Here is a 14,337-nt window from a genome sequence, read left to right as displayed (position 1 = left end):
GGGTCCTATGATATTTTAAATTCTGGCGTGCAGCCAACAATGTATTCTCCAAATGAGACCAGCATCAGGGTGCGAGGCACAGCGAAAGAAGGAAAAAAAGGGAAATCTATGAGGGAGAGGCAGGATAAAAGTCAGACTTCCGAATAAAGCCGTTTCTGGGTTGGAATTTGAAATTCATGTCATAAGGCCACACGAACCGCGTGTAAAGAAAATATACTGCAACGTTTGTTCCACGAATTATTCACCGCTGTGAGAGACGCATGCAACGCAGAAGACGTCGAGTAATGGCATAAATTATTTCGAAGAACTTAAAAGGCTCACTTCAGAAAGAACGTGCGTAACTATTTCTAAAGTGTTTTTTTATTTTAAGAAAACATAGGAAAGTATTGAACGCGATGTATAAACAGATAAAATTTTCTAAATTGAGAAAAGTATTAGAAAAAGAATTATTAGAGAAATACAATGTTCTGATGAGGATTAAATGCGAATATCATATAACTTTTGCTTAACACCTATCCTGTGCGTCAAATGCAAAATAAAGGTAGGTGGACTTAAGTAATTGGAGCAGCTCGTATGTCACGTCGGAAGTTGAGTATCGTTGACCCCGTCGGCTCCTGATAGAAAATCCGACGGCGTTGTCGTCCCTGTATAAACCGTCCATTTACCTCAACCAACCAAGAGGATGATGGCCACTACAGGCTTCCGTCACAAAATAAATCACACGGTAATCACGATTATCGCCATCGATCACCGTTAATCATCAGATAAATCTTTGCACGATACAGTTAAGCAGAACGGCAAGCATTAAATACATTTGAATGACATGAATGCGTATATGTCTTTTCGCTCTTTCCCCAGGCAAATAATTTATTAAACGGGAAATTATAGTATACTTTTTAGAGAAAATTAGTATTTTTGATACCTAATCAAGTTTCTCTATGTCAATACTATAATTTTATTTAATTAGATATTAATTAAAGTAAAGACGTATCTTCTTTAATTTAATGCAATTTTTTAATTATTTAGATATATAAACGTTTTTTAAAACTAAATCTGAATTTTTATAATTCAAAATAATTTTTTAATTATTTAGATACATAAACGTTTCAGCCTTGTTAAAACAGAATCTGAGTACTTAATTAAATTGATGAATAATAACAAACCTTTTTATTTAAATAAATTTCATATAATATATAATAAGTATTCTGTATTACCCAATGAAACTTATCAATATAAGTACCATAATATTAAGACTCTCTTGAAAATATTTAAAAGAGGTCAAACAGAATTCATTAACGGCATCAGTAAGGCATGTTAATACTAAAATGGAGTTCTCACTGAGTTTCGCGTTAATTAGAAGTGGAAATTGCTGTGATAAAAGTACCACGAAATGTATTTCGAATGAATTCATGTAATGCACGTTTCGTTTTCCGCGATAACTTATTCATTTTTATCTAATTGTGGCAGAAAAAAAATAATTATGCTTATTCAAAAATTCTTTTCTATATACCGGGTGTTTCAGACCACCCGTCCCACCCTTTTATCTTCGCAGTATAAGGTCCAATCGAAAAAGTGTTCAGACAAAAGTTGTAGGGTTTCTAAAGACCTATTTACTGGTGCTATGAGTTTGATCTTGGGTGGCATCGCCAAGGTCAGGTCAAGATCACATCGATTTTTTAAAATGGAATCCCTTATTTTTCATAACATTTTCTTATAGCTTACCTCGAGAGCTTTTCAAAACACTATAATAAATTATTTTTTTATTAAGTATTTTTTATTAAGTATTTCTCAAGTTATAAAGCTCGAAAGTTACAGTACAGCCGGTATTAGCATTACGCAAGTTGTCCGACCGACAGCTAAAACCTCTTGAATGTTGTTCAGGATCATGTCCTGAATAACATTTGTCAAGATTAAGTCCATTGGTGATTGTACCTCTTATTTTCATTTTTACGTAAAAATGAATTTTTAGTGCAAAAATGAAAAGAGGTACAGCTTGCAATGACCTTGATCTTGACAAATGTTATCCAGGACATGATCCTGAACAACATTCAAGAGGTTTTAGCCGTCGATCAGACAACTTACGTAATGGTAATGCCGACTGTACTGTAACTTTCGAGCCTTATAACTCGAAAAATATTTAATGAAAAAATATTTTATTATAGTGTTTTGAAAAGCTCTCGAGGTAAGCTACAAAAAAATGTAATGAAAGATAAGGGGTTCCATTAAAAAAAATCGATTTGATCTTGATCTGACCTTGGCGATGCCACCCAAGATCAAATTCATAGCGCCAGTAAATAGGTCTTTAAAAACCCTACAACTTTCGTCTGAACACTTTTTCGATTGGACCTTATACTGCGAAGATAAAAGGGTGGGACGGATAGTCTGAAACACCCGGTATATCTTCTCACGTGTACTATATCTATATATTACAATTATGCATAAAAACTACGTTAAAATATTTCAATTTCGAATTTGTAATTGTACAAATTATGAGCGACATTTGGATAATACAATATTATTTAGCGACGAAACGACGAACGCTTGGTCCAAATAATTTCAGAATTATTCGTCTCAAACGTATCATTCATCTCGTTAGATGAAATAATCGATATAATTGGAACACATATACATGGAACATCGTAATAGTGTGGACCGCGTTTATCCATGAAAATGATGAAAGGATGGCAGGAGACTGTATATCCCGAGTCGGCCAAACGCATGTGCATCCGACACATTCATTGTCGTTAACATAACACTGTCTTTAGTCGGCATGTTAATTAATCCTCTATTGTAACGTGGAACGTAGTCAGTATTTGATTACGCGAAACGCCTAATCCACATTCTGCTCAGTCGTGTTAGCAATAAGTTAACGGCAGATTAAATTTTGACGCGCAGACTTACAGTGCATCAGATTTACATATGTTTAACTTAAATATAACTTTAATATTCGCGAAAGATCAAACATGCTTTTCGTCGTGGATATTTTTTTTATATATAGCGCGGCTTTGATATTTAATATTATAAATTTTTCATACTATTTTCATATTATTTTCGTATTATTTTAATCTCCGAACGAATCTTATATTATCACAATCATCTTTTATTAAAGCCATATTGAAATACGGATTAATTGAACAAAAAACAATAAAACGATGATGCTTTGTCTGTAAAACGCGAGTTACTTGGGAGAACGGTTCGCACGTGCCTCGTAAACACGATTTATTTCTCGGTGATATTCTCTGTTCCTTCCTGCCGTCATTTCTATCCTTTTCCGGCACATAACGCCCACGCAAAAATATAGTCAATTTATTTGAATATTATTTTAATTTGCGCGACTCAACTAAATAAAAAGCTTTGTCAAAGAAAGCAAAATGAGAAAAATATAAATTCGTATATGCAACTATTGTTAAATTTTCAATCATAAAAAAATCTAAATTATTCATACTCATAGAAAATTTCATAATATATCGTATTGAACGTAACATATGTTAAATATTAAAATTTAACAAAAAAAAATGAAAATAATCGAGATAAAGTGCAAGAGTCAAGATAAAATGAACGCAGATACAGAAACACGTAAATTGCTTTTTTTTTATATTTCTTAAACAAGTTTTAGGTGTGACAATTACAAACGAGCGGGAAAGATTTTAAGTTTTCCGGTGAGATATGTAACGACATTGTTCAACTTATTCTTTATAATTTTGAAAGTTTAATGTTATCTGTCCCTATTCGCGTAGTTTTGAAACGATTGCACTAATTACAATTTATTATTTGTTTGAAATTGGAGCTATCATAGAAATATAATTGGCAGCTAGAATCATGGTACATGAGATTCAATTACAAGCGTTACGTGTAATTCATGGATCGGATAACCATCGATATATCGATGCAAATACGAAGAACAATCAATCATCAAAGGTTCACGTTTTAAGCATAAGCTCCGCGCGACGGATTATAGTTCATTCGGAATTGCTAGCAGAGAAACATAGCTAATGGCATACATAATGACGATAACAATTGATTAATAATTAACACAACTTGTCATACTTCCTGCGGAAATATTTACCAATTATTGCGATGACAATTAATCAATAATTAATTATAGTCTATTGTATATTGGAATGTCTTCTTATTGCTCATTATGTTAATCTGCATTTCACGTAATTTTTTCTTGTGCAATTTTAAATTGAGAAATACAATAATTAGCAATGATGAAACAGTCTTAATAAATTATAATATATCATACACTTTAAATTTCTTGCAATGAAATCTCACTCCAAGAAAGTGAAAATACAACCACCCTTTACTTCTTGAAAGAGTGAAAGAGACAATTTTTACTCTTTTTAGAGTGAATTGTCACTTCAAGGGAGTGAAATCTCATTTTTCTGCAGTAAGATTTCACTCCTGCAAAGGAAAATTCACATTAATAAGAGTGAAAATTGTCATTCTTTTTCAAGAAGTAAAATATTTTCACTTTTTTTTTCAAGGATGTGGTTGTATTTTCGCTCTCTTGGAGTGAGATTTCACTGCAAGAAATTTGGAGAGAAAGAGAGAGAGTGTGTGTGTGTGTATGTACTTTCACTACATTTATAAAATAAAACTTCATAAAATAAAATAAAATTCGTCAATTAACTTTTTGTTAAAATTGAAGTTTTGGGATGTTTTGTATATAAAAAACAAATTTCTATTACAATCGGTCAATTGGGGAGCCTATACGAGATCGACATGTTCAGCTGTTAACATTTATGCAAATACCATTTTGCAGCTATCATTAGATTTTAAATCGGCATTGTTTACTGACGTGACTAATGGCTATAAGTAAGAATTATATCTATTATTTCGCCACGTGTTGAAAAATTTACATACTATCTTCTCCTTTTATTAGCATAAATCCTCCGGATATCTTCCTCGCCTTCATCTTGTCATGCCGACAGAAAGCTGCGCATCAGCCCGAAAAAAACAAAGAATATATCAGTTAGGCTGACAATATAATGAGTTTTTCTAATCGAAGTTTCCTTCCTACCGTCGGCCGTATTTGCCTACGCGTCTTACTGGCATAATTCATTTTAATCCGGCGGAAAATCAAATAGTAAAGACGTCAGAGAATCTCAAACAAATCACGTTGTGCAATCAGGATTAAGATAATTCTTCGCAAACAGCGAAGAGATTCCTCGATAGAGATTTACAAAATAATTTTTCATGCAGATATCAGCAATTGCAATTTATTCGTCGAGAAACAGTGAGCGACATATTAAAAATTGTCTCGTGTTGAGCAATGTTACTAGATGATACGCACAGAAGATAACATGTGGCAATATTATTGTCTGGCTCATTATTCGTGTAAATGCATATTAGCATGTACGTGATAAGAATTTCAGTTCGTGCTGGATAAGATAGTATACGGGAACGAAACAGACAATTGTCAAAGGCATCTGTGTACTGCGATTCGGTATAACTTCAACTGATGTACTGTTTCTAATATAATTAAATTTTATAAACAACACATAGCTAAAAAAGTAAAAAGTATTGGTCACAGTCAAATATACTTTTAATAATTAAAAAAGGAAGCAAGGTAATAAATTTAACAAAATTTTGCAAAGTTTGTTCATTTTAATTAAAATATTTGAAAATAATGAAAATTAAAAAGTTAAAATAAATGAGAGTCTTCAATTAGTAAGAAAAAAATCAGCTTGAAATTATAAAGCAATATTAATCTGGATCAATCTTTATAGTTTATACAAATTCCAATAAGAATTTTATCATGGTTCACTTAAATATCGTAAAGTACTTTCGGATTATTTCATTGAGAATTCACTTACAACTGCTGACGAATAATGTTTAATCTGTTTTGACGATTTGTATACACGTAACACTCTGTTTAGTATTCCGAACACATAGATTCGATCCGCTTTTCGTAGCGTCAGCCGTAAGAGCGAGCTAAAAGCACACGACTGATCATCAAACAACGACAGAGTTTGTTGAAGCCGAGTTGACTGTTGCTATTAGAACGCCTTGCATTTGGATCCACTGATAAGATTAATCACATCTTGTGCAAATGCGTCGTCATGGCGCGTACTCCATCATTTACCGGTTATTATCGGACCAAATCATTGATTGTAAGGCACGTGCGAGTAAATTACATTAATAATTTCGTAAAGGTGTACGAATGTGTGATTGCGTGTGGTTTTATTTAGAATAATATTATTCTCAATGCAACGATGCGTTAACGATGTTACGTTTCATTATTAGTCAAGATTTATTGAAATCTCGTAAAAAAGTTCCTTGAGAATTCACAGATATTTTCTAAGTATTTTTATTCAAAATTCCAGATAAGAGATCAGAAAAGTCTTTAATGCATTTTTTAAATAAATTAGAGTACAAGTAACGCTAATAAACTATATTTTGAAAGTAGTAGAAGACAGGAATTTTCTCCATGAGACTAAATATATTTAACATTTTTTATAACTGACGCAGCGAAATCTAAAGGATAGTTAGAAAAGACTCATTACAAAATCTATATTATTGAGCTACTCAATTCTGAATAGTCTTTTACTTTCGCTCTAATTTCTTTCGTAACAAATTATTCTCTCGCGCGACACATGAGAATGTACGTAAATACACGGATGTATATGCCATACTTATTGCTAACTGATAATGCAATATCTTGCATTATCAAGAAAAAATGCTCAAAGAAACAATAAACTTTGCAGTCTGCAAAGAAATGATGAACGACACATACACGGAGAGAATTTTCTTTTAAAATTTACCCTGAAAATATGGTGATTGTGGTACAATACAATGTTTTAAAGATTTTTACCATGCACTTCAGTAAAATTGATCAAACTTATTTTATACTTTATTGTAATTTTATTAATGAATGAGAGAGATTTATATCAAAATTCTTCGAAATACAATGTTGTCCCACGATTGTCATATTTTCAGGGTAAATTCTAAGAAAAAATTCTCTCCGTGTATGTTAATTTTTTTAAAAATCCATGCCCTCACCAACTGCAATTTTCAAAGAAATATGTTTATTTATATGAAATTTCATTGAAGATGAAAAAAAAATAAAATTTGGGTGTATCAATTGATTTTGTTAATTAATATTAATCAATAATATAGACACATTATGTGCGTGCAAGAATTATAGAATAACTTTGCTCTTATTTTTTTTTACAAAGAAACTATGTCTTCAAAAAGAGAGGCGGAATTTAAATTTAAGAATAAAATTCCAAAAATTTCCCGATAAAATTTTATGAGCATGATGATTCTCAGGAATAAACAAAAATTATCTGAAAATTCAGGGTTTTTCAGGTTTTTGCGGGTAAATGCCCTACCAGTGTATTATCGATGCCGTTATAATAAGAAACTGAAATTTATTAACATTGGCAATGTAATTACTCAACAAATAAATAGCGTAGAATAAAATAAAGTATTGTATTGTAGTAGTGTAATGTATTATACGCTGCGCGTTCTCTTGGTGCGCTATTGTAATATCAAGAAACACGACTTTGTTTGAAATAGTAATTATACAATAAAATACAAAGTGCAGGAAATTTGTTCATTACAAGCTGATTGTGATTGCTTCCATGACTACTATCAGTTAATTAAATTCTAGTCCCAAAAGTCCTTTATCCTTAATCAAACGACCATGACATGTAAGCAGTAATTGGAAGAGACCGAATGACAGCATTCCTGTCACATAAATTCCATTACAGCTGACATTGAGGGTTGAATGCTCTGATCCATGAAAAATGAACAAAGATCAACATTATTGAATATTAAATAAAATTTCGAACTTACCTAATATTTAAATTATATAGTATTTTTAAATTTGCTTTTAAAGACCATTTTATACATATCTCTCACGTTAATCACTCGAGGCATCTTGTCAATATTTGAATGTACATTATTGCGAAATAAATATTTTATATCATGCAAATTAGGGTCTTATATTTTTGTTACCTAACTGTATAATGTAACAAAATATACCTTTTGTCACGCACAAAATATTTTATCGTGTTTAAATTTGAATAATATATTAGTACGTAAGCGCAGCTCATACATTGTGTGAAATTAATCATCGATAGTTTGCTGTCACATCTATATATTAGGTTAATAGTAATTGATGATATAATGTACATTGGGGATATAGATGAATCAACGGAGAGAGACATCGAAAAGATGAATGTATCTCCGATATGGCGGAAATCCGGAAACTACAGTATAATTTATTATGATTAAGTAATAGGACGATCCTAATTTTTTATAAAATAGAAATTATAGCATATTAACGTTCCTTATCTAGAGTATAAGACTATAAAAGCAACGATTATATCCGTTGACCTTTTAACGCTGATAGGACTATAGGGATAAAGATATCTATCTTACGAAGCGCTCTCGCTTCGTACATAAATAAATTACATATATGCTCAAGAATAAAGCGCTTTGTGTTTGACGATCTGCTTGAAATAGAAATTTATATTAACAAAAATGACTCTATATTCAACGAAATATTCTCCGATGAAATATTTCATTTCTGAATATATCAAGAGGTATCTTCAACGCGCCAGCAATTTGCATTTTATTAATGTAAAAAGGATATTATATATATATATATATATACACATCAAATAATTTTATAGTAAAATGAAGTAGAAACATAATACCCGATAAATTTTATGCGTGTGATCATTGATATTATAATAATGCTATATAAAATTCTTCCATGACCTTGTGGTTTGAGAAACAAAAAATATCTTTAACGTGTTAAATTCATCTGACAGCGAAATTGAAATATGTAGATTTACAGGAAAGTGAATTGACGAAGCAATTTATTAAACGTCAAGATTGTGAACGTCGATAATGGACAATCGGTTCGCTACAGCTTCCTTTGAAAAACTCCAAAGTGCAGACTCGTCAAAAATTTTTTATTAGCACTTGAAGTGTATAATTTTTTATTTGAAGACGTTGTGCAATAAAAATATCCAATCAATATTACAGATAACAATACAATTCGATTTGACATTGCGCGACTTTTTTAACAATAGAAGTAATAGTAAATCGAGCGACCATTATTAACTATTTTTTAGATTAATATTATATTTCTTGTATAAAAGGTTTTAAAAAGAATTCTGAAATTTGTTAACCTTATATTTAATTAATAATTATGTCAATAATACTAATAAAATATTTGTTTTTTTATTAATTTTCATTTTTATAGTAACTTCGCTTTGTGCTTTTAATAAGTAGGAAACGTTGGTACTTCTAGTGTTAAAAGTTAAACAAACGAAGTTTTTCAAGTTTCAAATGAATTAATTTCAGTTTAATGAATTGCTGTAATAAAACTCATAAAAATATCGAAAAATTGCCTTTATTAATCCGTGCATAATTATGCAATCAACTAAAGGAATGACATCGATATTTACGTATTTATGGAGATGCATTTCCCCAGACACAGTTCAGAAAGTTTTCTAATAACACCATGTATCCGTATCGTGACACGTATAATTAGTTGTCGGATCGAATATAGAGACGGAATGGATATCACCAGGAAAAAAAATTACCTGTTACCTAACATATCTACTAACAGACGAAAAAAAAAGAGAAAAATAAAAATATTGCTGGTTTGAATTTATTTCGTATTTTAAAACATTATATAAGATATTGTATTTAATAAAGAATAGACAAAAATACAACAGAAACAATATATTATACATAGTAATAACAAAGATATGATTAAGAAGGAAAAAATTAGAAATATAAAATTGTAAATAAAAAACGTAAATGATCAAGATCGTCATGATAGCAATATCAATACGTTAGTCGTGAACATTATAATGTTCAATTTCCCGATGCATTTCTCCTGTTTGCAGAGAGACCATGAGTTAAGGTATTAACGAGCAATTTCCCAAGCATTATGAAGCAAATGTGTTAATAATACAACATCCATTGAGTGTCCGCGATCCATTTAACTTTGCTAGTGCTGCTGAAAATATAACAGTGTAAGCCATGATTGTCATATATTTGAATGACATCCTCACGATTTAAATTATATTTAGATTATTCACGAGACAAAACGGAATAATCGACAAAGCCTTTCAATTACTTTTATCGATTACTAAAATTTAATGTTTTATTATCGCAATTATTTAAGGAACTAAATTCTTGAGAAAATATGAAATAATATACGATATTTTAATCATAATTAAAGTTTTAATTAGAATTTGTAACAAGTAAATTAAATTTTGCATAATCAATGCGTTGACTTGTGCATGAAAATGTTTTCAATTATATCTAAATTTCTCAAACCCAACACGCAGAGTTACTTGCTTATCTTTTTCAGTAAAGTTAATAAAAAAATTTTAACAATTTAGTTCCTGTTTATTTCTCTTCTTTCCTGACATTGTGCATTCGCAGTGTTAGAAAAGTTTGGAAATCTATCTCAATTAGTCCGGGGTATTGTACTGCAAAAGTAAACAAACTGCAAGTTGAGATGATACCCAGAAATAAACTAAAGTGCACAATCCCTGGAGAAATTAAAATTTATCTTGTCAAGACAAAAGAAATGTTGAAAACATTACTATAAACTCTTCAAAAATCAAAGGAGAATCTGACAAAAGATTTCATTAAACGCGTGTTCTCTTTAAGAAATTATATCTTTAAATAATTTAAAGCGAAAAGATTATACTCACAAAATTTCACAGCACATATATTGTATAAAGGGGTGGAAAATTCTATAAATTCATTATGAAGCTCTAATGCATATTATACAATTTTTATACCAGAATAACAATTTTTATAAAAAAAAACATTCACAATCACTCGTCAATGTTTCATCGAAAGTCGTTCATTATAAACTGCTTGTCGGATCCATTATATGTTGATACTATTCGTCATTGATCATCATAAGAAAAATAACTAGCACGATTGTTACAGAAAAATCGTTAAAATTAACGAGTATCGGTAATATCGTTAGTAACGTAAATTCCCTATTCCTTTGTCTACTATCGATTCGTGTTTTTTCCTCGATTTGCAAAGCTTGTCAAGGCGGGGCAATTCAATGTCACTATATATTTCCAAAACCCCCGCAAGTCATATTGGTTACATCAAAGTCGAGTAATACTCTTTCAAATATGTGCTTCACATATAAAAGAACGTACTCTTCAAAAAAATATTTATATATATCAAATTTAAAAAAATCTAAATATTTTATCAGTCATTTCTGCTGGACACAGTTACCGTTGTACATTTTTATCATTTATTATAAAAAGAAATTTGCTTCAAAAACATTGAATATTGGAGTTGCATTGTACATAATGCTTTTTTCTGTTTAAAACTTCAGTTTTTCTTTTAATTATGGATTTTATGACAGTGTTCTCTTTAAAATGATTAATTCTGTTAAAATATAATGTTATCTTGATGTTACAGCTCTATCGCTTCACTAATTGTTCTCTTCAACAGACTTTTAGAAATTCGATCTCAAACGGAATATTCCCTAAATCGCACTTCGCATGTCGGTTATCCATGCCCGGCTATCGTTCAATGGCATAAAAAACGATCGTAGAAGAGCAATCGAGCGACAAAGCGCGCCGAGTTGGTCGTTAAACTGTCGAACGGGAGAAGTAAAAAAATGAAAAAATAAATGCGAGTTACGTATATTTCGCAGAATAAACCTCGATATGCGTGAAATTTGCAAAAATAAAGGCTATAGAAAGATCGTATTGCACTTTTTTTGCACAGGTGCGGCTTTTCTCAGCACGACGGCCTACTTTCCGCCCTGACATCGTCGAGCGACGCACGATGCGACGTCTACCGACACGCTATCACGTGGCAGCGAGCACCGGCTGCTCTGAGTGTCAATGTCGACAGCAGTTTGGCGAAAAACAAAGTTAGTTCTGGCACACGGTCTGCACGCAGTCATGTACACACAGGCACGCAACATTTTTTCCGGATATAATTAAATTCGCCGCGCGCGACATGGAGAGCGGAAAAGCACAGAAGACCTGTTCTCACGCCCCGACGATCTCGCGCGCGACGAATGGATCGTGAATTCGACGAGGGTGAAAAAATAACAGAGCGAAAATAGACCAATTAACGGAATCGACGGCAAAATTCGACGGTGAGCACAGGGTTGTACATATAACCGGACATTTTGGATTAATGACTTATTGGAGTACCGTGTTGCGTGTTACGCTAAATCGAGGTCGTTTCTGTTATATCAGTAAAAATTTAGCGATCCCGTTTCATTAACTATTATTTAAAATAAAACGGAAATAATTCATGCGTAATACATAACGGTTTAAAAAGATATGGTTTTATTTAATGCTTTTATTTATCCATATGCTAACGCTCAAAGCTGACCGCACATAATATCACTGTTATAATAATATAATATATCTCGTATATTTCTTCAAAATAATGAAATGAATTTTTCCCCCCCTGGTGTTAGCGTGCTCAGGCTAATTGAATGTAAGAGATTTATGAACAGCTTAGATTAAAAAAATGATATTTTTCTTTCCACCTATCAGAGTCGTAGCCGTAGCAAATATTTCGTTATGCGTTTGGCCTATTTTCGTTTTATTAAATTTCAATTGTAAAATTGAGAGCGCAAGAGAGTATTTATAAATGTTTCGAAACTGCGTCACTACAGGGGAATTAATTCAATGCATTGAAAAAACAATGTTCGCGGTTGCTATAACACAAAGCCAAAATAAAGACACAAAAATACTCGATATTGTAATTAAGTCGTATTTGATGAGTGGACTCGATAAAAATCGTCCGATTATGTTAAACGCGATATTGCGCTGTCATCTACTTTACCGATTTATTGATTAAAAAATTAAAGAGCCTTGTAGAATGTCAAGTCTTTTCTTTGCTGAGTTCAAGGTTCAAACTTTTAAAGCTGAACAAAGAACTTGTTCTACGGCAAAGCGTAATACATATGTCGACGGTATCTATCAAGTTACGTCGTAATGAGCACTAGTGAGAGTCAATTTTCTTACAGTAACCTGTCAACGTTTTATTTACACAGGTGGTACCGTAATAATAGCGTTCTTCTTTTCATTTGCCCCTGAAATAAAAAAAGCTCTTCCGAAAACAAGTTGTATTCTCATTATCGTGCGCAGTTTGCTCTTACAGGTAATGTTACGCTTCCTTTATACCTTCAACGGGACCCTCTCAGTGTCAGTTCTGAAACGAGATAAAGGCAAACTTTTTTGTTTGCTCGGTTATATTCTTTCTACTATTGTCGCCGCGCTGCTGCCCGCAGGTGAAACGGCAGGTTGTTAGAAAAAAAAATTGGACGCGATACGCCACGAGCTGCGGCGCGATGTTTTATCTGTTAGACAAACATTTCTCTTTGAATAATTGAAAACTACGTATCTCAAATGTCACGCGAAGGGAGCGTGTTACATTATTTTATAGAAAAAATATGTCCTGCGCACGAAAGATCGACAAACTCGTGTTGCACAAAGTGACTGAATGAGATGTCACACGAACGAAATCGAAACGATCAATTCGTAATGAGTCCCATGCTGAAAGGAGAGAAATCTAGTTTCGTGATACAATAGCTACCTTTTATCTCGTCATTACGCGCGGAAGGGTTATCACGCTGGCATCGCGTGCCTCGTTAATTAATGATGTCGGTTTGTCGCGTGCTTTCCTATTACGTTTGCAAGGTGATTCTGAATGCACTGCCTGCTGAGAGATAACGTCGGGAACATGAGACGACATTCGTCCCGCGATGCATATTCGCGTTCTTAAATTATTTGGAGATGAGAAGATCATAACGATAGTTCCGTGATAATTTACACCCAACTATGAAGAGATGAGCCCGTTTGCGAGCAAACTTCATATCGCGTAAATTTGATTCGCTGAAACTATTCGGCAATTAAATTGCGCGTAATCGTCGCGTAACACAGAAATTTAGCGGTTAGACTTCTCGTCGTTTCCTTCCAACGTCGTATAACGATGTAAACCGAAACTCTCACTAGCTCGAAAACACTTTAGTCATTACAGAAACTTTGTTGTTTTGAAGTTTGCGCTGTAACTGCGTAAGTTTTTTGAGTTATTAATTTAAACACACATGGAGAATTTTAAAAGAGGCGAGAGAGAGAGAGAGAAAGAAAGAGAAAGAGAGAGTAGTTTCCCAAAGTACACGTCTGTAGATGTTATAAAAATATTTCTCGGTAGCTCCAAGTACTCCAAGGCAGAAAAAGATAGTAATAATATTTAAACAGTATTATCTCTTCACGTATTGTTTCTTATGGTTTTACGCAATTTCCTACCGTAAATATATAAATATATTTATTTCTGTACAATTAAAGTTAAAATGAT

General features: G+C 32.3%; 1 protein-coding gene across 7 annotated transcripts in view; it reads right to left on the bottom strand.

Annotated features, from left to right (window-relative positions):
- dnc (phosphodiesterase dunce) overlaps positions 1-14,337 on the bottom strand; it is a 215,054-nt gene that overhangs the window by 168,679 nt on the left and 32,038 nt on the right. The window lies entirely within an intron of this gene.

Source organism: Trachymyrmex cornetzi, unplaced genomic scaffold (genome assembly GCF_001594075.2).
Source record: "Trachymyrmex cornetzi isolate Tcor2-1 unplaced genomic scaffold, Tcor1.1 scaffold83, whole genome shotgun sequence".
Lineage (NCBI taxonomy): Eukaryota > Metazoa > Arthropoda > Insecta > Hymenoptera > Formicidae > Trachymyrmex > Trachymyrmex cornetzi.
Note: the sequence above shows the minus strand (reverse complement) of the source record. Positions and strands in the feature narration are given on the sequence as shown.